The sequence below is a fragment of the Squalius cephalus genome (assembly GCF_949319135.1).
Source record: "Squalius cephalus genome assembly, chromosome: 21".
Taxonomy (NCBI): Eukaryota; Metazoa; Chordata; class Actinopteri; order Cypriniformes; family Leuciscidae; genus Squalius; species Squalius cephalus.
The window spans coordinates 10,147,236-10,174,849 of record NC_137142.1 but is presented as its reverse complement, the minus strand read 5'-3'; positions in this window follow the sequence as shown (position 1 = coordinate 10,174,849).

Genomic DNA, 27,614 nt, shown 5'->3' with positions numbered 1-27,614 from the left:
AAACAACCCTAAATAGCCGACTTCCTGTTGGGCTGGCGTAAAACTTAGAGCACGAAAGTAGTTCGGCCCGATGAGATCTATATGTGTACTGAGTTTCAAATTAATTCATGCAAGCGTGTTTGATATATGGACCAAGTTTTAGAACCCCGTTCAAGGGGGCGCTGTTGAGCCCCCCTGCCACGCCCGGCTACCAGATTCAGCCCCGCCCTGATGGCCGCGGGTTCTGACCTGTGTGCAAAGTTTCAAGAGTTTTCGAGCACGTTTAGGGACCCAAAAGCCCCAGAAACCTTGAAAAACAAATGAAAAAGTAAATCTCACTCAACTGACAAATAACCCCCACCCCTCACACACTCAGAGACAGAGAGAGAGAGAAAATTCTCCAAAAAATCACATTCAAACCAAAATATCTGACTTTCTGTTGCTTTGAGCTAATAAGTGTAAATTAGAAAGTTGTCCGGCTCGATAAGAACAATATACATACCAAGTTTTGTGATTCTAGGTAAAACTAAGCCCCCATTTTTGACTAAAGGTGGCGCTACTGAGCCCCTCACCACGCCCGTTTCTGAAACTTTGCCCATGTCTACTGGATAATAAGTGTGATGTGTCTGTCGAGTTTCATGCAATTTCAAGTATGTTAAGAGTCTCAAAAGCATCAAAAAAGAATATTAAAGTTTGATGCGTTGCCATGGCAACAGTATCTAAGATATCAATAATCCTTTCACAGGTCTACATCTGCCGTGTGTCTACATTATACACATAAAGTTTGAAGCAAATCGGGTAAAAATAAGAGAGTGATTTCAAAGCATTTTGAAAGTGACACTTCCTGCTGCCAGTTGGTGGCGCTATAACTTTGACTCACAATAGTCACATCCTTGTGTTCGGCCTCTTACAACGAACACACTGCTGAAGTTTCATCAAGATCAGATAATGTATGCTGAAGTTATAACATACTTCCTGTGTCCCTTATTCGCCATAAATTCGTTTCCTTGCCACGGCCAAACCGTTCGAGATATCAAAAATCCGTCCGCAATTTAGCATCCTCAATGTCTTGACTTCATGCTGACCGAGTTTGGAGGCGATTGGATGAATTCTCTAGGAGGAGTACATTAAATTCCACAGCATGCGTTTCAAAACAACCCATAATAGCCGACTTCCTGTTGGGCTGGCGTAAAAAGTAAAAGTACGAAAGTTGTTCGGCCCGATGAGATCTATATGTGTACCGAGTTTCATATTATTACATGCAAGCGTGTCTGATTTATGGACCAAGTTTTCAGACCCCGTTCAAGGGGGCGCTGTCGAGCCCCCCTGCCACGCCCGTGTACCAGCTTCAGCCCGGCCCTGATGGCCGCGGGTTCTGACCCGTGTGCAAAGTTTCAAGAGTTTTCGAGCACGTTAAGGGTCTCAAAAGTGCCCGAAAGGTTGACAGAAAAATAAGAATAAATATAGCTGCGAGCAGCGATTACGGGCCCAAGCCGGTGGCACCGCCACCCCGGTGCCTTTAGTTACCTAAAGGCACCGGGGTGGCGGTGCCGCCGGCTTTGGCCCTTCATCGCTGCTCGCAGCTATATTTATATATATATTTATATATATATATATATATATATATATATATATATATATATATATATATATATATATATATATATATAGAAGACAGAAAATATTACTTGTCTTACTTTATTCTGATTTTATGATACACTCAAAATATTCCACAACATTGATTAACGTTGATTAACCCGTTGATTAACCGGTGGTAAAATATTCTCACCGTCACATACCTAGTATATTTTTATATAGATACAATAGGCCTACCTGATTTTGAACACAAGAGGGAAGTATAGTCCTACGTATGACTTGACTTTTATGGGACTAAAGAGTACAATTGCTATTTTTAAAAGTATAAGTAATTCTTAAATTGAAAAAAAAAAAAGAATAAAATGGGTTTAGTTGTGATATTTGTATACTTTTATATAGAAATAAATGGTGTATAATTACATTTTTAGAAGATGAGGCTTTTAGCGTTTCCTTTTTGTACATTACTTTAATCCCTCACTATATCAAAACTGTTTGAAATATTTAATATCCGTTCACAATTTAGCATCTTTAATGTATTTTCATCGTGTTGAAAACGTTTGGTGTGAAAAAAATAAACCAGTTAGGAGGAGTAGCTAAAAACTCAGAGTCTGAAATATCCCAAAAATCCACATTCAGACCTAAATATCTGACTTCCTGTTGGTCGGAGCAAATTACTTTAAATTAGAAAGTTGTCCGGCTCGATGAGACCAATGTACGTACTGATTTTTGTTACTGTATACAACTAACCCCCCCCACTTTTGTCAAAGGCATTTTGAAAGTGACACACTTCCTGCTGCCAGTTGGTGGTGCTATAACTTTGACTCACAATAGTTACATCCATCTGATCGGCCTCTTACCACGAACACACTGGTGAAGTTTCATCAAGATCAGTTAATGTATGCAGAAGTTATACCGCTTCGTGTTTCTCTTTTCTCGCCATGAATTCGTTTCCTCGCCACGGCCAAACCGTTCGAGATATCAAAAATCCTTCCGCAATTTAGCATCCTCAATGACTTGACTTCATGCACACCGAGTTTGGTGGGGATTGGATGAATTCTCTAGGAGGAGTACTTTGCATTCCACAGCAAGCGTTTTCCAAACAACCCATAATAGCCGACTTCCTGTTGGGCTGGCGTAAAACTTGACCGGGGAAAAGTTGTTCGGCCCGATGAGATCTATATGTGTACCGAGTTTCATATTAATTCATGCAAGCGTGTTTGATCTATGGACCAAGTTTTCAGACCCAGTTCAAGGGGGCGCTGTTGAGCCCCCCTGCCACGCCCGGGTACCAGCTTCAGCCCGGCCCTGATGCCAGGGGGTTCTGACTTGTGTGCAAAGTTTCAAGAGTTTTTGAGCACGTTAAGGACCCCAAAAGCCCCTGAAACCTTGATTAACAATATAAAAGCAATAGTCAAATCCCCCCCTCCCCTCACACACACAGAGAGACAGAGAGAGGGAGAGAAAATTCTCCAGAAAATCCACATTCAAACCAAAATATCTCTCTTCCTCTTGGTCCGAGCTAGTTACTGTAAATTAGAAAGTTGTCCGTCTTGATGAGAACAATACACATACCAAGTTTTGTTGCTGTTGATAAAACTAACCCCCCCACTTTTGACTAAAGGTGGCGCTACTGAGCCATTTCACCACGCCCGTTTCTGAAACTTTGCACATGTCTACTGGATAATAAATGTGATGTGTCTGTGGAGTTTCATGCATTTTCAAGCATGTGAAGAGTCTCAAAAGCATCCGAAAAGAATATTAAAGTTTGATGCGTTGCCACGGCAACAGTATCTAAGATATCAATAATCCTTTCACAGGTCTACATCTGCCGTGTGTTTACATTATACACATAAAGTTTGAAGCAAATCGGGTAAAAATAAGAGGGTGATTTCAAAGCATTTTGAAAGTGACACACTTCCTGTTGCCAGTTGGTGGCGCTATAACTTTGACTCACAAATGTCACATCCATGTGATCGGCCTCTTACAACTAACACACTGCTGAAGTTTCATCAAGATCAGTTAATGTATGCAGAAGTTATAACACACTTCCTGTTTGAATTATTCGCCATAAATTTGTTTCCTTGCCACGGCCAAACCGTTCGAGATATCAAAAATCCTTCCGCAATTTAGCATCCTCAATGTCTTGACTTCATGCCGACCGAGTTTGGAGGCGAATGGATGAATTTCCTAGGAGGAGTACATCAAATTCCACAGCATGCGTTTCCAAACAACCTATAATAGCCGACTTCCTGTTGGTCTGGCGTAAAACTTAGAGCACGAAAGTTGTTCGGCCCGATGAGGTCTATATGTGTACCGAGTTTCATATTATTACATGCAAGCGTGTCTGATTTATGGACAAGTGTTCGGATCCCGTTCCAGGGGGCGCTGTCGAGGCCCCCTGCCACGCCCGGGTACCAGCTTCAGCCCAGCCCTGATGGCCGCGGGTTCTGACCTGTGTGCAAAATTTCAAGAGTTTTCGAGCATGTTAAGGGCCCCAAAAGTGCCCGAAAGGTTGACAAAATAATAATAATAATAATAATAAATATAGCTGCGAGCAGCAATTGCGGGCCCAAGCCGGTGGCACCGCCACCCTGGTGCCTTTAGTTACACTAAAGGCACAGGGGTGGCGGTGTCACCGGCTTGGGCCCTCCATCGCTGCTCGCAGCTATATAAAAAAAAAATATATATTTTTTTTAATCTGTAACCTTATTCTGATTTTATGATGCACTCAAAATATTCTACAACAAATCCTTTAAATGTAATGTAAAAATAAAAACAAAAGTAAGCAGTGTTGGGCTCACGTTACCCTCTCATTAGAATGAAAATGTTTCAACATTTGCCATCTATTTGGATGCTAAACTATTCTTTATTATAGGCTTTGTACTTCATTTGTGTTCCAATATCGACGGAAAAAATCATCCTCCTCATACGCGCAAAAATTTGCTTGGAAACATCACAGTGGAGCGGTGCTTACCGTGAATGGTACAAATTGTACTACTGACTATTTAAACAGAGCAGTGTAATTTTTATATGTTAGGTTGACTATTTTATTTAGATATTTTATTAAGACTATAATGAACAGGCTGTGATGTCAAGATTGCAATGCTGGAATGTGTGTGTGTGTGTGTGTGTGTGTGTGTGTGTGTGTGTGTGTGTGTGTGTGTGTGTGTGTGTGTGTGTGTGTGTGTGTGTGGCGCAGGCGTGGGCGCGTTTGAACAGTAGAGACATAAAAACAGGCTATTCCGTCATTTTTTTCATACAGGACATTATTCAAACTGCAAAGTGTTAACTTAAATTTGTGTACAGTCGCAATAAAACACAACATTGTGCTTTTGTAAAATACATTCAAGCAATCCGCCCCCCGAAAGGCGCTAATTGTAAAATTTAACTAAAATCACTGCATTCTTTGAAAACGCTCGCTCAGCTCCGCACCATTATCAATGTCTGTGCAGACGAACATATTTTACTTTCATTTTTAAGTAAGCGATTCAAAAGCCCCCAGCGGTGTCACACGTCGATTAACCGGTGGTAAAATATTCTCACTGTCACATACCTAGTATATTTTTATATAGATACAATAGGCCTACCTGATTTTGAACACAAGAGGGCAGTATAGCACTATAAATGACTTGATTTTTTTATTTTTTATTATTATTTAGTATTTTTAAACTTAGAATACAATTAGAATAAAATTATTTTTAAAAAAAGAATAAAATGGGTTTAGTTGTGACATTTGTATAGTTTTATACAGAAATGGTGTATAATTACATTTTTAGAATATATGAGGCTTTTAGTGTTTCCTTTGTGGACATTATTTTAATCCCTCACTATAGCAAAACCGTTTGAGATTTTATTTGTAAAAATAATCAGTTAACAACATAGGCCTGCTGACTATAAAAATTACAAATATGGAGGTTTTATATATTTTATAACATATGATACAGTGAAGCAACCTCACTTGACGAGTGTCATTTCCTGAATACAATCACAGTTGAAACTGTGACATTGATTTCATACAACAGGTTAATAAACAGTTCCAGTTAAGTCACTTACATTTTAGATGCAATATTGACTGTTTTTGTTCTGTTTAAGCAGCAAAAATAGTTAAACAAAGATCACAGCAGAACCATCACGCATCACGTGTTTTCTCATAACTGAACGATTCAGCATTTTTAACGAATCGGTTGACTCAAAGATTGAATGATCAATAAACATCTGTCTTAATTATGATCGACTCATTCGAACGAATCGTTTGAACGAATGAATCAATGACTCGCTTATTAAGATGGATGCCTGGCGACACCTAATGGCGGTTTAGTGTTGTTTAAAAGCATCATTCTTTCCAACGTGTGTGTGCAACATTATCAATGTCAGTGTGGACGTCTGTATTTTTCTTTCACTTTTATATTAGCGTTTTAAAAGCACCCGCTCGTGTCACATGTCGATTAACCGGTGGAAAATATCCTCAGACACATACCTAATAAATGTATATTTAAATACAATATTGGCCTACCTGGTAAAAAGTTTTATATACTATTTTGATGTCCTTTTGGACACAAGAGGGCAGTATAGCCCTATGTTTGCTTTTTTGTTTAACCAAATAGCACTAAATAGCCTGTTTTTAACTTTTTCATTCTTCTTGAATTGCAAAAACAGAATAAAATGGGTTTAGTTGTGATATTTGTATACTTTTATATAGAAATAAATGGTATATAATTACATTTTTAGAAAATTTGAGGCTTTTACTGTTTCCTTTTTGGACATTACTTTAATCCCTCGCCATAGCAAAACCGTTTGAGATATTTATTATCCGTTCACAATTTAGCATCTTTAATGTATTTTCATCGTGTTGAAAACGTTTGGTGTGAAAAAAAAAAAACAGTTAGGAGGAGTAGCTAAAAACTCAGAGTCTGAAATATCCCAAAAATCCACATTCAGACCTAAATATCTGACTTCCTGTTGGTCGGAGCAAATTACTTTAAATTAGAAAGTTGTCCGGCTCGATGAGACCAATGTACGTACTGATTTTTGTTACTGTATACAACTAACCCCCCCCCCCCACTTTTGTCAAAGGCATTTTGAAAGTGACACACTTCCTGCTGCCAGTTGGTGGTGCTATAACTTTGACTCACAATAGTTACATCCATCTGATCGGCCTCTTACCACGAACACACTGGTGAAGTTTCATCAAGATCAGTTAATGTATGCAGAAGTTATACCGCTTCGTGTTTCTCTTTTCTCGCCATAAATTTGTTTCCTCGCCACGGCCAAACCGTTCGAGATATCAAAAATCCTTCCGCAATTTAGCATCCTCAATGACTTGACTTCATGCACACCGAGTTTGGTGGGGATTGGATGAATTCTCTAGGAGGAGTACTTCGCATTCCACAGCAAGCGTTTTCCAAACAACCCATAATAGCCGACTTCCTGTTGGGCTGGCGTAAAACTTGACCGGGGAAAAGTTGTTCGGCCCGATGAGATCTATATGTGTACCGAGTTTCATATTAATTCATGCAAGCGTGTTTGATCTATGGACCAAGTTTTCAGACCCAGTTCAAGGGGGCGCTGTTGAGCCCCCCTGCCACGCCCGGGTACCAGCTTCAGCCCGGCCCTGATGCCAGGGGGTTCTGACTTGTGTGCAAAGTTTCAAGAGTTTTTGAGCACGTTAAGGACCCCAAAAGCCCCTGAAACCTTGATTAACAATATAAAAGCAATAGTCAAATCCCCCCCTTCCCTCACACACACAGAGAGACAGAGAGAGGGAGAGAAAATTCTCCAGAAAATCCACATTCAAACCAAAATATCTCTCTTCCTCTTGGTCCGAGCTAGTTACTGTAAATTAGAAAGTTGTCCGTCTTGATGAGAACAATACACATACCAAGTTTTGTTGCTGTTGATAAAACTAACCCCCCCACTTTTGACTAAAGGTGGCGCTACTGAGCCATTTCACCACGCCCGTTTCTGAAACTTTGCACATGTCTACTGGATAATAAATGTGATGTGTCTGTCGAGTTTCATGCATTTTCAAGCATGTGAAGAGTCTCAAAAGCATCCGAAAAGAATATTAAAGTTTGATGCGTTGCCACGGCAACAGTATCTAAGATATCAATAATCCTTTCACAGGTCTCCATCTGCCGTGTGTTTGCATTATACACATAAAGTTTTAAGCAAATCGGGTAAAAATAAGAGGGTGATTTCAAAGCATTTTGAAAGTGACACACTTCCTGTTGCCAGTTGGTGGCGCTATAACTTTGACTCACAAATGTCACATCCATGTGATCGGCCTCTTACAACTAACACACTGCTGAAGTTTCATCAAGATCAGTTAATGTATGCAGAAGTTATAACACACTTCCTGTTTGAATTATTCGCCATAAATTTGTTTCCTTGCCACGGCCAAACCGTTCGAGATATCAAAAATCCGTCCGCAATTTAGCATCCTCAATATCTTGACTTCATGCCGACCGAGTTTGGAGGCGAATGGATGAATTTCCTAGGAGGAGTACATCAAATTCCACAGCATGCGTTTCCAAACAACCTATAATAGCCGACTTCCTGTTGGTCTGGCGTAAAACTTAGAGCACGAAAGTTGTTCGGCCCGATGAGGTCTATATGTGTACCGAGTTTCATATTATTACATGCAAGCGTGTCTGATTTATGGACAAGTGTTCGGATGCCGTTCCAGGGGGCGCTGTCGAGGCCCCCTGCCACGCCCGGGTACCAGCTTCAGCCCGGCCCTGATGGCCGCGGGTTCTGACCTGTGTGCAAAATTTCAAGAGTTTTCGAGCATGTTAAGGGCCCCAAAAGTGCCCGAAAGGTTGACAAAATAATAATAATAATAATAAATATAGCTGCGAGCAGCGATTACGGGCCCAAGCCGGTGGCACCGCAACCCCGGTGCCTTTAGTTACCTAAAGGCACCGGGTGGCGGTACCGCCGGCTTTGGCCCTCCATCGCTGCTCGCAGCTATATTTATATATATATATATATATACATACATACATACGTACACACAAATTCATATATATGTATATATATATATATATATATATATATATATATATATATATATATATATATATATATATATATATGTATATATATATATATATATATATGTATATATATATATATATATATATATATATATATATATATATATATATATATTATTGTTCAAAAGTTTGGGGTCAGTAAGATTTTTAATGTTTTTAGGAGAAGTCTCTTCTGCTCACCAAGGCTGCATTTATTGATTAAAAATACAAACAAAAACAGTAATATTGTGAAATATTATTCCAATTTAAAACAGCTGTTTTCAATTTTTAAATATTTTACATAGTAATTCATTTCTGTGATCAAAGTTGAGTTTTCAGCATCATTACTCCAGTCTTCAGTGTCACATGATCCTTCAGAAATCATACTAATATGATGATTGATGCTCAATAAATATTCATTATTATTTTCAATGTTGAAAACAGTTGTGTACAGATTTTTTTTTTTTTCAAAATGCTTTGATGAATGTAAAGTTCAAAAGAACAGCATATATTTCAAATATATATATTTTTAACATTATAAATGTCTTTACTGTAACTGTTGATCAGTTTAACTCATCCTTCATAAATAAAAGTACTGATTTATTTTATTTATTTCCCCAAAAAATTAAATTTTAATTATTACTAACCCAAAACTTTTGAGCGGTAGTGTTTAACGTTACAAAAGCTTTAGATTTCAGATAAATGCTGTTCTTTTGAACTTTCTATTCATCAAAGACTGTACACAACTGTTTTCGACATTTAAAATAATAATGAATGTTTCTTGAGTATCAATCATCATATTAGAATTATTTCTGAAGGATCTTGTGACAGTGACGACTGGAGTAATGATGCTGAAAACTCAGCTTTAAAATATATTAAAATAGAAAGCAGCTGTTTTAAATTGGAATAATATTTTACAATATTACTGTTTTTGTTTGTATTTTTAATCAAATAAATGCAGCCTTGGTGAGCAGAAGAAACTTCTCTGTTATGTGCGCACCACAGACTGCACGCACGTCCGCTTAGAGTTCCGCCTTTTGCCTTCCGTCAATATTACGTTATTAGAAAATATTTTTTTTAGAGAATCGATTTTTTGACATTTGTAAATCGATTCAGAATCGTCCACGTCCGCATCGCGATGCATCTAAGAATAAATTTTTTCTCCCACCCCTAGATTTCATACAACAGGTTAATAAACAGTTACAATTAAGTCACTTACATTTTAGATGCAATGTTGACTGTTTTTGTTCTGTTTCAGCAGCGAAAATAGTTAAACAAAGATCACGGCAGAACCATCACGCATCACGTGTTTTCTCATAACTGAACGATTCAGCATTTTTAACTAATCGGTTGACTCAAAGATTGAATGATCAATCCATAAACATCTGTCTTAATCATGATCGACTCATTCGAACGAATCGTTTGAACGAATGAATCAATGACTCGCTTATTAAGATGGATGCCTGGCGACACCTAATGGCGGTTTAGTGTTGTTTAAAAGCATCATTCTTTCCCACATGTGTGTGATTTGTGTGTGCAACATTATCATTATTTTTCTTACACTATTATATTAGCGATTTAAAAGCACCCACTCGTGTCACACGTCGATTAACCGGTGGGAAAATATCCTCAGACACATACCTAATACATGTATATTTAAATACAATATTGGCCTACCTGGTAAAAAGTTTTATATACTATTTTGATGTCCTTTTGGACACAAGAGGGCAGTATAGCCCTATGTTTGCTTTTTTGTTGAACCAAATAGCACTAAATAGCCTGTTTTAACTTTTTCATTCTTCTTGAATTGCAAAAACAGAATAAAATGGGTTTAGTTGTGATATTTGTATTCTTTTATATAGAAATAAATGGTATATAATTACATTTTTAGAAGATTTTTAGTGTTTCCTTTTTGGACATTATTTAATCCCTCGCCATAGCAAAACCGTTTGAGATATTTATTATCCATTCACAATTTAGCATATTTAATGTAGTTTCATCATGTGGAAAATTTTGGTACGAATAAAATAAATAGTTTAAGAGGAGTGGCTAAAAATTCAGAGGCTGATTTTGCAAAAAAATCCACATTCAGACCAAAATATCTGACTTCCTGATGGCCAGAGCTATTGAATGTAAATTAGAAAGTTGTCCGGCTTGATGAGAACAATATACAAACTATTTTTTCTTTACTGTAGTTAAAACGAACCCCCCCACTTTTGTCAAAAGCATGTTGAAAGTGACACACTTCCTGCTGCCAGTTGGTGGCGCTATAACTTTGACTCACAATAGCTACATCCATCTGATCGGCCTCTTACCACGAACACACTGCTGAAGTTTCATCAAGATCAGTTAATGTATGCAGAAGTTATTCCACTTCCGTGTTTCTCTTTTCTCGCCATAAATTCGATTCCTCGCCACAGCCAAACCGTTCGAGATATCAAAAATCCGTCCGCAATTTAGCATCCTCAATGTCTTGACTACATCCACACCGAGTTTGAAGGGGGCACGGTGAATTTTCTAGGAGGAGTATTTCACATTCCACAGCAAGCGTTTTCCAAACAACCCATAATAGCCGACTTCCTGTTGGGCTGGCGTAAAACTTGACCGGGGTAAAGTTGTTCGGCCCGATGAGATCTATATGTGTACCGAGTTTCATATTAATTCATGCGAGCGTGTTTGATATATGGATCAAGTTTTAGAACCCCGTTCAAGGGGGCGCTGTTGAGCCCCCCTGCCACGCCCGGGTCCCAGCTTCAGCCCGGCCCTGATGGCCGTGGGTTCTGACCTGTGTGCAAAGTTTCAAGAGTTTTTGAGCACGTTAAGGACCCCAAAAGCCCCTGAAACCTTGATTAACAATATAAAAGCAATAGTCAAATCCCCCCCTCCCCTCACACACACACAGACACAGAGAGGGAGAGAAAATTCTTCAGAAAATCCACATTCAAACCAAAATATCTCTCTTCCTGTTGGTCAGAGATGGTTCATGTAAATTAGAAAGTTGTCCGTCTTGATGAGAACAATACACATACCAAGTTTTGTTGCTGTTGATAAAACTAACACCCCCACTTATGAATAAAGGTGGCGCTACTGAGCCCCTCACCACGCCCGTTTCTGAAACTTTGCACATGTCTACTGGATAATAAATGTGATGTGTCTGTCGAGTTTCATGCAATTTCAAGTATGTTAAGAGTCTCAAAAGCATAAAAAAAGAATATTAAAGTTTGATGCGTTGCCACGGCAACAGTATCTAAGATATCAATAATCCTTTCACAGGTTTACATCTGCCGTGTGTCTACATTGTACACATAAAGTTTGAAGCAAATCTGGTAAAAATAAGACAGTGATTTCAAAGCATTTTAATAGTGATGTACTTCCTGCTGCCTGTTGGTGGCGCTATAACTTTGACTCACAATAGTCACATCTGTGCGATCGGCCTCTTACAACGAACACACTGCTGAAGTTTCATCAAGATCAGTTAATGTATGCAGAAGTTATAACACACTTCCTGTTTCATTTTTTCGCCATAAATTCGTTTCCTCGCCACGGCCAAACCGTTCGAGATATCAAAAATCCGTCCGCAATTTAGCATCCTCAATGTCTTGACTTCATGCACACCGAGTTTGGAGGCGAATCGATGAATTCCCTAGGAGGAGTACTTTAAATTCCACAGCATGCGTTTCCAAACAACCCTAAATAGCCGACTTCCTGTTGGGCTGGCGTAAAACTTAGAGCACGAAAGTTGTTCGGCCCGATGAGTTCTATATGTGTACCGAGTTTCATATTATTACATGCAAGCGTGTCTGATTTATGGACAAGTGTTCGGATCCCGTTCCAGGGGGCGCTGTCGAGCCCCCCTGCCACGCCCGGGTACCAGCTTCAGTCCGGCCCTGATGGCCGCGGGTTCTGACGTGTGTGCAAAATTTCAAGAGTTTTTGAGCATGTTAAGGACCCCAAAAGTGCCCGAAAGGTTGACAAAATAATAATAATAATAATAATAAATAATCCTACCGGAAACAATAGGGCCTTCGCCCTTTCAGGGCTTGGGCCCTAATAATAATAATAATAATAATAATCCTACCGAAAACAATAGGGCCTTCGCCCTTTCAGGGCTTGGGCCCTAAATATATATATATTACGGGCCCAAGCCGGTGGCACCGCAACCCCGGTGCCTTTAGTTACCTAAAGGCACCGGGGATGGCGGTGCCGCCGGCTTTGGCCCTCCATCGCTGCTCGCAGCTATATTTATATATATATATATATATATATATATATATATATATATTTATATTTATATTTATATATATATATATATATATATATATATATATATATATATATATATATATATATATATATACACACACACACATATATATATGTATATAAATATCTATCTATCTATCTATATATATATATATCTATCTATATATATATATACACACACACACACACACATATATATATATATATTAGGGGTGTAACGGTACACAAAAATCACGGTTCGGTACGTACCTCGGTTTTAAAGTCACGGTTCGGTTTATTTTCGGTACAGTAAGGGAAAGAAATGCAAACATTAAACTGCAGGTTGTTTATTACTATAAACTTTTTTTAACAATTTGTTTACACTTTTTTTAAACACTTTTTAATAAAATATAATAAAATAGATATAAAATAAAATAAAAGAATAAGAAATAAAATACTGCTGCAAAGTTCTCCACTAAATAAAATACTCTCAGTCTCAAACCAATATCACATAATAAAATATAATGAAAAATATAAATAAATAACTATGATTACAGTGCAGCATTACCAATCCCAGCTTGTAGGCCTGCTCATATTTAAAAATTAAGGCTGGGAATCGATAAAAAAAAGAACTAATTAATTGCACAATTTGCTGTAATTAATTGCAATTCCTCCAAGCTTGTAATCATCAATAATTAAACTTATAATCACCTAATTAAATGAAACACGGGGGAAAAAAGGAACAGAAAATAGCCCTATATTAAAATAATATTAAGCATAAATATATCAATGTATTATTATTTTTCAATAATCAATCAACATAATCAATTTAAGATTTTTTTTCCACTTTTTTAATAATTATCAAAATAAAATATAGTCCAAAGCTATAGTAGCCTACAAAGCTATTATTACCTGAGCATGTGATCAGAGCAGGTCATTTTACCATTGTTGCCAGCATAACTATACCAGCTCAGCAAACAGAAGTGTACTACTGAGAAATTTCACCTTATTTGAGCGGACTTTGCTTTTCCAGTGCGTGATCGGTACATGATTGGAGTGTTTGGGCCGTTAACGACAGAGCAGAACGCGCAGCGCAAACACGGACTCGAACATTGAGCAGAGAGCGCAGCGGGCCGACACACACACACACACACACACGCGCGCGCGCGGAACGGAGAGTGCGGCGGCGCACATGGAGCGGAAAAGCTTTTTTTCGCCCTGCAGTTGATTTCATTGGTTTAGGTTACAGTGACGACGGATAAAACTTTAGAATCAGCTGCAGGGCGGGATTTGCGCTGAACGCGGAGACTTCCGCCACTTAATATGTTCGTGTAGAAACACGAAAATGTACCTATGTTCCGCACACAAAATATTGCATTCAGTCATTCGGTACACACGTGCACCGAACCGAAAGCCCTGTACCGAAACGGTTCGGTACGAATACACGTACCGTTACACCCCTAATATATATATATATATATATATATATATATACACACACACATATATATATATATATATATATATATATATGTATATATATATATATATATATATATGACAGAAAAAATTACTTGTCTTACCTTATTCTGATTTTATGATACACTCAAAATATTCCACAACAAATCCTTTAAATTTAATGTAAAAATAAAAACGAAAGTAAGCAGTGTTGGTCTCACGTAACCCTCTCATTAGAATCAAAATGTTTCAATATTTGCGATGTATTTGGATGCTAAACTATTCTTTATTTTAGGCTTTGTACTTCACTCGTGTTCCAATATCGATGGAAAAAAAACATTCCTCTTCACAAGCGCAAAAATGTGCTTGTAAACATCACAGTGGAGCTCTGCTTACTGTGGATGGTACAAATTGTACTGCTGACTATTTAAACAGAGCAGTGTAATTCGTTTATGATAGGTTGACTATTATTATTATTATATTGTATTAGGGCTATAATGAACAGGCTGCGATGTCAAGATTTTTTTATAAGATATTTAATAAGATGTTTTTGTTCTGTTTCAGCAGCAAAAATAGTTAAACAAAGATCACAGCAGAACCATCGCACATCTCACAGCAACTTGTTTTCTCATTACTGATTGATTCAGCATTTTGAAACGAATCGGTTGACTCAAAGATTCAATGGTCAATCCATAAACATCTGTCTCAATCATAAATGACTCAGTCATTAGAACAAATCGTTTGAACGAATGAATCAATGACTCGCTCATTAAGATGGTGGCCTGGCGACACCTAATGGCGGTTTAGTGTTATGTTTAAAATGATCATTCTTTCCAACATGCACCATTATCAATGTCCATGCGGACGTCCGTTTTTTACTTTCACTTTTATATTAGCGATTTAAAAGCACCCACTCGTGTCACACGTCGATTAACCGATGGGAAAATATCCTCACAGTCATATACCTAATACATTTATATTTAAATACAATAGGCCTACCTAGTAAAACGTTTTATATACTATTTTGAATATCCTTTTGGACACAAGAGGGCAGTATAGCCCTATGTATGATTGTTTTGTTTTTTTTTACTTAACTGTTTTTAATTTTAGAATAAAATTCTTTTTAAAAACAGAATAAAATGGGTTTAGTTGTAATATTTGTATACTTTTATATAGAAATAAATGGTATATAATTACATTTTTACAAGATTTGAGGTTTTTAGTGTTTCCTTTTTGGACATTAGTTTAATCTCTCGCCATAGCAAAAACAGTTGAGATATTTATTATCTGTTCACAATTTAGCATATTTAATGTATTTTCATCATGTTGAAAAAGTTTGGTGGGAATAAAATAAATTGTTTAAGAGGAGTGGCTAAAAATTCAGAGGCTGATTTTGCAAAAAAATCCACATTCAGACCAAAATATCTGACTTCCTGATGGCCGGAGCTAATGAATATAAATTAGAAAGTTGTCCGGCTTGATGAGAACAATATACAAACTATTTTTTTTTTACTGTAGTTAAAACTAACCCCCCACTTTTGTCAAAAGCATGTTGAAAGTGACACACTTCCTGCTGCCAGTTGGTGGTGCTATAAATTTGACTCACAATAGTTACATCCATCTGATCGGCCTCTTACCACGAACACACTGGTGAAGTTTCATCAAGATCAGTTAATGTATGCAGAAGTTATACCGCTTCGTGTTTCTCTTTTCTCGCCATAAATTCGTTTCCTCGCCACGGCCAAACCGTTCCAGATATCAAAAATCCTTCCGCAATTTAGCATCCTCAATGACTTGACTTCATGCACACTGAGTTTGGTGGGGATTGGATGAATTCTCTAGGAGGAGTACTTCGCATTCCACAGCAAGCGTTTTCCAAACAACCCATAATAGCCGACTTCCTGTTGGGCTGGCGTAAAACTTGACTGGGGAAAAGTTGTTCGGCCCGATGAGATCTATATGTGTACCGAGTTTCATATTAATTCATGCAAGCGTGTTTGATCTATGGACCAAGTTTTCAGACCCAGTTCAAGGGGGCGCTGTTGAGCCCCCCTGCCACGCCCGGGTACCAGCTTCAGCCCGGCCCTGATGGCAGGGGGTTCTGACTTGTGTGCAAAGTTTCAAGAGTTTTTGAGCACGTTAAGGACCCCAAAAGCCCCTGAAACCTTGATTAACAATATAAAAGCAATAGTCAAATCCCCCCCTCCCCTCACACACACAGAGACACAGAAAGAGGGAGAGAAAATTCTCCAGAAAATCCACATTCAAACCAAAATATCTCTCTTCCTCTTGGTCCGAGCTAGTTACTGTAAATTAGAAAGTTGTCCGTCTTGATGAGAACAATACACATACCAAGTTTTGTTGCTGTTGATAAAACTAACCCCCCCACTTTTGACTAAAGGTGGCGCTACTGAGCCATTTCACCACGCCCGTTTCTGAAACTTTGCACATGTCTACTGGATAATAAATGTGATGTGTCTGTCGAGTTTCATGCATTTTCAAGCATGTGAAGAGTCTCAAAAGCATCCGAAAAGAATATTAAAGTTTGATGCGTTGCCACGGCAACAGTATCTAAGATATCAATAATCCTTTCACAGGTCTACATCTGCTGTGTGTTTACATTATACACATAAAGTTTGAAGCAAATCGGGTAAAAATAAGAGGGTGATTTCAAAGCATTTTGAAAGTGACACACTTCCTGCTGCCAGTTGGTGGCGCTATAACTTTGACTCACAATAGTCACATCAATGTGATCGGCCTCTTACAACGAACACACTGCGGAAGTTTCATCAAGATCAGTTAATGTATGCAGAAGTTATAACACACTTCCTGTTTATCTTTTCTCGCTATAAATTCGTTTCATCGCCACGGTCAAACCGTTCGAGATATCAAAAATCCGTCCGCAATTTAGCATCCTCAATGTCTTGACTTCATGCTGACCGAGTTTGGTGGGGATCGGATCAATTCCCTAGGAGGAGTATTTCACATTCCATTGTATGCGTTTTCCAAACAACGTATAATAACCGACTTCCTGTTGGGCTGGTGTAAAACTTAGAGCACGAAAGTTGTTCGGCCCGATGAGATCTATATGTGTACTTAGTTTCATATTATTACATGCAAGCGTGTTTGATTTATGGACCAAGTTTTCAGACACCATTCCAGGGGGCGCTGTCGAGCCCCCCTGCCACGCCCGGGTACCAGCTTCAGTCCGGCCCTGATGGCCGCGGGTTCTGACGTGTGTGCAAAATTTCAAGAGTTTTTGAGCATGTTAAGGGCCCTAAAAGTGCCCGAGAAGTAGAAAAAAATAATAAATATAGCTGCGAGCAGCGATTACGGGCCCAAGCCGGTGGCACCGCAACCCCGGTGCCTTTAGTTACCTAAAGGCACCGGGGTGGCGGTACCGCCGGCTTTGGCCCTCCATCGCTGCTCGCAGCTATATTTATATATATATATATATATATATATATATATATATATATATACATACATACATACATACACGCACACACATACACATACATATACATATATATATATATATATATATATATATATATATATATATATATATATATATATATATATATATATATATATATTATTGTTCAAAAGTTTGGGGTCAGTAAGATTTTTAATGTTTTTAGGAGAAGTCTCTTCTGCTCACCAAGGCTGCATTTATTGATTAAAAATACAAACAAAAACAGTAATATTGTGAAATATTATTCCAATTTAAAACAGCTGTTTTCAATTTTTAAATATTTTACATAGTAATTCATTTCTGTGATCAAAGTTGAGTTTTCAGCATCATTACTCCAGTCTTCAGTGTCACATGATCCTTCAGAAATCATACTAATATGATGATTGATGCTCAATAAATATTCATTATTATTTTCAATGTTGAAAACAGTTGTGTACAGATTTTTTTTTTTTCAAAATGCTTTGATGAATGTAAAGTTCAAAAGAACAGCATATATTTCAAATATATATATTTTTAACATTATAAATGTCTTTACTGTAACTGTTGATCAGTTTAACTCATCCTTCATAAATAAAAGTACTGATTTATTTTATTTATTTCCCCAAAAAATAAAATTTTAATTATTACTAACCCAAAACTTTTGAGCGGTAGTGTTTAACGTTACAAAAGCTTTAGATTTCAGATAAATGCTGTTCTTTTGAACTTTCTATTCATCAAAGACTGTACACAACTGTTTTCGACATTTAAAATAATAATGAATGTTTCTTGAGTATCAATCATCATATTAGAATAATTTCTGAAGGATCATGTGACAGTGACGACTGGAGTAATGATGCTGAAAACTCAGCTTTGATCACAGGAATAAATAACAGTTTAAAATATATTAAAATAGAAAGCAGCTGTTTTAAATTGGAATAATATTTTACAATATTACTGTTTTTGTTTGTATTTTTAATCAAATAAATGCAGCCTTGGTGAGCAGAAGAAACTTCTGTTATGTGCGCGCCACAGACTGCACGCACGTCCGCTTAGAGTTCCGCCTTTTGCCTTCCGTCAATATTACGTTATTAGAAAATATTTTTTTAGAGAATCGATTTTTTGAAATTTGTGAATCGATTCAGAATCGTCCACGTCCGCATCGCGGTGCATCTAAGAATAAATTTTTTCTGCCACCCCTAGATTTCATACAACAGGTTAATAAACAGTTACAATTAAGTCACTTACATTTTAGATGCAATGTTGACTGTTTTTGTTCTGTTTCAGCAGCGAAAATAGTTAAACAAAGATCACGGCAGAACCATCACGCATCACGTGTTTTCTCATAACTGAACGATTCAGCATTTTTAACGAATCGGTTGACTCAAAGATTGAATGATCAATCCATAAACATCTGTCTTAATCATGATCGACTCATTCGAACGAATCGTTTGAACGAATGAATCAATGACTCGCTTATTAAGATGGATGCCTGGCGACACCTAATGGCGGTTTAGTGTTGTTTAAAAGCATCATTCTTTCCCACATGTGTGTGATTTGTGTGTGCAACATTATCATTATTTTTCTTACACTATTATATTAGCGATTTAAAAGCGATTAACCGGTGGGAAAATATCCTCAGACACATACCTAATACATGTATATTTAAATACAATATTGGCCTACCTGGTAAAAAGTTTTATATACTATTTTGATGTCCTTTTGGACACAAGAGGGCAGTATAGCCCTATGTTTGCTTTTTTGTTGAACCAAATAGCACTAAATAGCCTGTTTTAACTTTTTCATTCTTCTTGAATTGCAAAAACAGAATAAAATGGGTTTAGTTGTGATATTTGTATACTTTTATATAGAAATAAATGGTATATAATTACATTTTTAGAAGATTTTTAGTGTTTCCTTTTTGGACATTATTTAATCCCTCGCCATAGCAAAACCGTTTGAGATATTTATTATCCATTCACAATTTAGCATATTTAATGTAGTTTCATCATGTTGAAAAAGTTTGGTACGAATAAAATAAATAGTTTAAGAGGAGTGGCTAAAAATTCAGAGGCTGATTTTGCAAAAAAATCCACATTCAGACCAAAATATCTGACTTCCTGATGGCCAGAGCTATTGAATGTAAATTAGAAAGTTGTCCGGCTTGATGAGAACAATATACAAACTATTTTTTCTTTACTGTAGTTAAAACTAACCCCCCCACTTTTGTCAAAAGCATGTTGAAAGTGACACACTTCCTGCTGCCAGTTGGTGGCGCTATAACTTTGACTCACAATAGCTACATCCATCTGATCGGCCTCTTACCACGAACACACTGCTGAAGTTTCATCAAGATCAGTTAATGTATGCAGAAGTTATTCCACTTCCGTGTTTCTCTTTTCTCGCCATAAATTCGATTCCTCGCCACAGCCAAACCGTTCGAGATATCAAAAATCCGTCCGCAATTTAGCATCCTCAATGTCTTGACTACATCCACACCGAGTTTGAAGGGGGCACGGTGAATTTTCTTGGAGGAGTATTTCACATTCCACAGCAAGCGTTTTCCAAACAACCCATAATAGCTGACTTCCTGTTGGGCTGGCGTAAAACTTGACCGGGGTAAAGTTGTTCGGCCCGATGAGATCTATATGTGTACCGAGTTTCATATTAATTCATGCGAGCGTGTTTGATATATGGATCAAGTTTTAGAACCCCGTTCAAGGGGGCGCTGTTGAGCCCCCCAGCCACGCCCGGGTCCCAGCTTCAGCCCGGCCCTGATGGCCGTGGGTTCTGACCTGTGTGCAAAGTTTCAAGAGTTTTTGAGCACGTTAAGGACCCCAAAAGCCCCTGAAACCTTGATTAACAATATAAAAGCAATAGTCAAATCCCCCCCTCCCCTCACACACACACAGACACAGAGAGGGAGAGAAAATTCTTCAGAAAATCCACATTCAAACCAAAATATCTCTCTTCCTGTTGGTCAGAGATGGTTCATGTAAATTAGAAAGTTGTCCGTCTTGATGAGAACAATACACATACCAAGTTTTGTTGCTGTTGATAAAACTAACACCCCCACTTATGACTAAAGGTGGCGCTACTGAGCCCCTCACCACGCCCGTTTCTGAAACTTTGCACATGTCTACTGGATAATAAATGTGATGTGTCTGTCGAGTTTCATGCAATTTCAAGTATGTTAAGAGTCTCAAAAGCATAAAAAAAGAATATTAAAGTTTGATGCGTTGCCACGGCAACAGTATCTAAGATATCAATAATCCTTTCACAGGTCTACATCTGCCGTGTGTCTACATTATACACATAAAGTTTGAAGCAAATCTGGTAAAAATAAGACAGTGATTTCAAAGCATTTTAATAGTGATGTACTTCCTGCTGCCTGTTGGTGGCGCTATAACTTTGACTCACAATAGTCACATCTGTGCGATCGGCCTCTTACAACGAACACACTGCTGAAGTTTCATCAAGATCAGTTAATGTATGCAGAAGTTATAACACACTTCCTGTTTCATTTTTTCGCCATAAATTCGTTTCCTCGCCACGGCCAAACCGTTCGAGATATCAAAAATCCGTCCGCAATTTAGCATCCTCAATGTCTTGACTTCATGCACACCGAGTTTGGAGGCGAATCGATGAATTCCCTAGGAGGAGTACATTAAATTCCACAGCATGCGTTTCCAAACAACCCTAAATAGCCGACTTCCTGTTGGGCTGGCGTAAAACTTAGAGCACGAAAGTTGTTCGGCCCGATGAGTTCTATATGTGTACCGAGTTTCATATTATTACATGCAAGCGTGTCTGATTTATGGACAAGTGTTCGGATCCCGTTCCAGGGGGCGCTGTCGAGCCCCCCTGCCACACCCGGGTACCAGCTTCAGTCCGGCCCTGATGGCCGCGGGTTCTGACCTGTGTGCAAAATTTCAAGAGTTTTCGAGCATGTTAAGGGCCCCAAAAGTGGCCGAAAGGTTGACAAAATAATAATAATAATAATAATAATAATAATAATCCTACCGAAAACAATAGGGCCTTCGCCCTTTCAGGGCTTGGGCCCTAATTAAAGCTGCAAGCAGCGATGAAAGGGCCCTCGCACCCGTGCCATCAACACTCGGTGGCTTTAGGAAGACAGAGCATGGTTGGGAAATGTACATTTAAGGAGGTATATATAGTAAGAGTATGTCAAAGTCAGTTACAAAATGTTTTGTATAATGGTGATAATAGCATGCTTCATGACTCAGCTAAGTGTTGCTAGCATGTTTAGTCTGTTTCTAGCATGCTTAGTACACAATAATTATGTGGTTAGTACTGCATTACGGTGTTAACCATGTCAGTTTCTGTTGCCAGTAGGTGGCGTTATGGCTATAACTGAATATGAGCATGGATGTGTGTTCAGGACAGAACTCTTATCAAACGTGTGAAGTTTGGTGCAAATTGGACATTGCCTTCTTGAGTAACAACAAAGTCATGTTTCATTGAATTAACATTCTTTAGCACTTAGCTAAGCATTGTTAGCATGTTTTAACATGTTTCTAGCATGTTTAGAACTCAATGGCATTTTTAACATGTTGCTAGAACGGCATAAAAGTGTTAAACATGTCACTTCCTGTTGCCAGTAGGTGGCGCTATTACTATAACTGAATTTGAGCATAGACATGTGTTCAGGCCATGATTCTTATCAAATGTGTGAAGTTTGGGGCAGATTGGACATTCCATGCCTGAATTACAGCAAATTCCTATTTAATTGCAATAATAGCATGCTTTAGCACTTAGCTAAGAGTTTGCTAGCATGTTTTAGCATGTTTCTAGTATGTTGTTAGCATGTTTAGCACTTGCTGGCACTTTTTTATATGTTATTAGGAGTCCATAACAGTGTTAAACATGTCACTTCCTGCTGCCAGCAGGTGGCGCTATGACTGTAAGCATGATCATGTGTTCAGGACAGAACGCTTATCAAAAGTGTGAAGTTTGGGGCAGATTGGACATTCCTTGCCTGAGTTACAGCAAATTCATATTTAATTGCAGTAATATCATTCTTTAGCACTTAGCTAAGTGTTTGCTAGTATGTTTTAGCAAGTCTCTAGTATGTTGGTAGGATGTTTAGCACCTACTTGCATTTTTTTATATGTTATTAGGAGTCAAGAACAGTGTTAAACGTCACTTCCTGTTGCCAGCAGGTGGCGCTATGACTATAACTAAATATGAGCATGGACATGTGTTCAAGAGATAACTCTTATCAAACGTGTGAAGTTTGGGGTAGATTGTACATTGCCTTCTTGAGTAACAACAAAGTCCTGTTTCATTGAATTAGCATGGTTTAGCACTTAGCTAAGTACTGCTAGCATGTTTTAACATGTTTCTAGCATGTATAGAACTCAATGGCATTTTTAACATGTTGCTAGAACGGCATCAAAGTGTTAAACATGTCACTTCCTGTTGCCAGTAGGTGGTGCTATTACTATAACTGAATTTGAGCATAGACATGTGTTCAGGCCATGATTCTTATCAAATGTGTGAAGTTTGGGGCAGATTGGACATTACATGCCTGAGTTACAGCAAATTCCTATTTAATTGCAGTAATAGCATGCTTTAGCACTTAGCTAAGTGTTTGCTAGCATGTTTCTAGTATGTTGCTAACCTGTTTAGCACTTGTTGGCTCTTTTTTATATGTTATTAGGAGACCACAAGAGTGTTAAACATGTCACTTCCTGTTACCAGTAGGTGGCGCTATTACTATAACTGAATTTTCTCATGTAGATGTGTTCAGGACAGAACGCTTATCAAAAGTGTGAAGTTTGGGGCAGATTGGACATTCCATGCCTGAGTTACAGCAAATTCCTATTTAATTGCAATAATAGCATGCTTTAGCACTTAGCTAAGAGTTTGCTAGCATGTTTTAGCATGCTTCTATTATGTTGTTAGCATGTTTAGCACTTGCTGGCACTTTTTTATATGTTATTAGGAGTCCATATCAGTGTTAAACATGTCACTTCCTGTTGCCAGCAGGTGGCGCTATGACTGTAACTGAATATGAGCATGGTCATGTGTTCAGGACAGAACGCTTATCAAAAGTGTGAAGTTTGGGGCAGATTGGACATTCCATGCCTGAGTTACAGCAACTTCCTGTTTCATGGCGAAACATCGAAATTTGTCAGGCCGCCGAGGACCCGCCCTTTGACGAAAACTCAAGATCTTCGCAATTTAACGTCGCAAAGGCCTTAAGATTACACTCACCAAATTTGAAGATGATCAGATTAAAACTGTAGGAGGAGTTCGTTAAAGTACGAGGCCTGAAAATGGCAAAAACTGCACAAAAATCTGAGAGGAAGTTCAAAATGGCTGACTTCCTGTTGTGTTTAGGGCTATGCTCCAAGAGACTTTTTTGTAGGTATTAGGTCATTACATGTATGTACCGAATTTCGTGCACGTACGTGGAACGTTGCGGGAGGCGCACTCCGTTGAACTTTTATAGGTGGCGCTATCGAGCCATTTTGCCCCGTCCAATTCTGAAACCTATATCAGATGTAAATTTTCGCCAGTTCTGACGCGTGTGCAAAGTTTCGTGAGTTTTCGAGCATGTTTAGGCCCTCAAAAATGCAATTAAATGCGGAGAAGAAGAAGAATAATAATAATAATAATAATAAATATAGCTGCGAGCAGCGATTACGGGCCCAAGCCGGTGGCACCGCAACCCCGGTGCCTTTAGTTACCTAAAGGCACCGGGGTGGCGGTACCGCCGGCTTTGGCCCTTCATCACTGCTCGCAGCTATATTTATATATATATATATATATAAAAGACCAAAAATATTACTTGACTTACCTTATTCTGATTTTATGATACACTCAAAATATTCCACAACAAATCCTTTAAATTTAATGTAAAAATAAAAATGAAAGAAAGCAGTGTTGGGCTCACGTAACCCTCTTGTTTCAACATTTGCGATGTATTTGGATGCTAAACTATTCTTTATTATAGGCTTTGTTCTTCACTCATGTTCCAATATCGATGGAAAAAATCATCCTCTTCACAAGCGCAAAAATGTGCTTGGAAACATCACAGTGGAGCGGTGCTTACTGTGAATGTATGAATTGTACTACTGACTATTTAGAGCAGTGTAATTTTTATATGTTAGGTTGACTATTTTATTATTATATTTTATGAAGGCTATAATGAACAGGCTGCGATGTCAAGATTACAATGCTGTAATGTGTGTGTGTGTGTGTGTGTGTGTGTGTGTGTGTGTGTGTTCATGTTTTTCTATCCCGGTGGGGACTTCAACCTGAATGCACACCGACTCATGGGGACTCGTGTCACAGTGGGGACCTAAATAGAGGTCCCCATGGGTAAACAAGCTTATAAATCATACAGAATGAGTTTTTTTGGAAATGTAAAAATGCAGAAAGTTTTCTGGGATAGGTAGGTTTAGGGCTAGGGTTAGTGTGAGGAGATAGAATATACAGTTTGTACAGTATAAAACCATTAAGTCTATGGAGAGTCCCAACAAAGATAGTAAACCGTGTGTGTGTGTGTGTGGCGTGGGTGCGATTGAAAAAAAAAAACATACTCCGTCATTATACAGGACGACATTCAAACTGCAAAGTGTTAACTTATATTTGTGTACAGTTGCAATAAAACACAACATTGTGCTTTTGTAAAATAATTTCAAGCAATCCTCCCCCCAAAAGGTGCTAATTTTAAAATTAAACTAAAATGCTCATATTAGCTATTTAAAACGGTGCACATCCACGGTGAGGAACGAGCAGAACAGAGTGAACGTTTTTCAGTTAATTCCTACTTCTATAGGAATTCATTTGAAACGCTCGCTCAACCACTATCAATGTCAGTGCGGACTAACATATTTTACTTTCGTTTTTAAGTTGGCAATTCAAAAGCCCCCAGCGGTGTCACACGTCGATTAATCGGTGGGAAAATATCCTCAGACACATACCTAATAAATGTATATTTAAATACATTATTGGCCTAGCTGGTAAAAAGTTTTATATATTATTTTGATGTCCTTTTGGACACAAGAGGGCAGTATAGCCCTATGTTTGCTTTTTTGTTTAACCAAATAGCACTAAATAGCCTGTTTTTAACTTTTTCATTCTTCTTGAATTGCAAAAACAGAATAAAATGGGTTTAGTTGTGATATTTGTTTACTTTTATATAGAAATAAATGGTATATAATTACATTTTTAGAAGATTTTTAGTGTTTCCTTTTTGGACATTACTTTAATCCCTCGCCATAGCAAAACCGTTTAAGATATTTATTATCCATTCACAATTTAGCATATGTAATGTATTTTCATCATGTTGAAAAAGTTTGGTGGGAATAAAATAAATAGTTTAAGAGGAGTGGCTAAAAATTCAGAGGCTGATTTAGCAAAAAAAATCCACATTCAGACCAAAATATCTGACTTCCTGATGGCTGGAGCTAATGAATGTAAATTAGAAAGTTGTCCGGCTTGATGAGAACAATATACAAACAATTTTTTTTTTACTGTAGTTAAAACTAACCCCCCCACTTTTGTCAAAAGCATGTTGAAAGTGACACACTTCCTGCTGCCAGTTGGTGGCGCTATAACTTTGACTCACAATAGCTACATCCATCTGATCGGCCTCTTACCACGAACACACTGCTGAAGTTTCATCAAGATCAGTTAATGTATGCAGAAGTTATTCCACTTCGTGTTTCTCTTTTCTCGCCATAAATTCGATTCCTCGCCACGGCCAAACCGTTCGAGATATCAAAAATCCGTCCGCAATTTAGCATCCTCAAAGTCTTGACTACATGCTGACTGAGTTTGAAGGTGATTGAATGAATTCTCTAGGAGGAGTACATCACATTCCACAGCAAGCGTTTTCCAAACAACCCATAATAGCCGACTTCCTGTTGGGCTGGCGTGAAACTTGACAGAGGGAAAGTTGTTCGGCCCGATGACATCTATATGTGTACCGAGTTTCATATTAATTCATGCAAGCGTGTTTGATATATGGACCAAGTTTTCAGACCCCGTTCAAGGGGGCGCTGTTGAGCCCCCCTGCCACGCCCGTTTCTGAAACTTTTCACATGTCTACTGGCTAATAAGTGTTATGTGTCTGTCGAGTTTCATCCAATTTCAAGCATGCTAAGAGTCTCAAACGCATCCGAAAAGAATATTAAAGTTTGATGCGTTGCCACGGCAACAGTATCTAAGATATCAATAATCCTTTCACAGGTCTACATCTGCCATGTGTCTACATTATACACATAAAGTTTGAAGCAAATCGGGTAAAACTAAGAGGGTGATTTCAAAGCATTTTGAAAGTGACAAACTTCCTGCTGCCAGTTGGTGGCGCTATAACTTTGACTCACAATAATTACATCCATCTGATCGGCCTTTTACCACGAACACATTGCTGAAGTTTCATCAAGATCAGTTAATGTATGCAAAAGTTATAACACACTTCCTGTGTCCCATTATTCGCCATAAATTCGTTTCCTCGCCACGGCCAAACCGTTCGAGATATAAAAAATCCGTTCGCAATTTAGCATCCTCAATGTCTTGACTTCATTCACACCGAGTTTGGTGGCGATCGGATGAATTCCCTAGGAGGAGTATTTCACATTCCATTGTATGCGTTTTCCAAACAACGTATAATAACCGACTTCCTGTTGGGCTGGTGTAAAACTTAGAGCACGAAAGTTGTTCGGCCCGATGAGATCTATATGTGTACTGAGTTTCATATTATTACATGCAAGCGTGTTTGATTTATGGACCAAGTTTTCAGACACCATTCCAGGGGGCGCTGTCGAGCCCCCGTGCCACGCCCGGGTACCAGCTTCAGTCCGGCCCTGATGGCC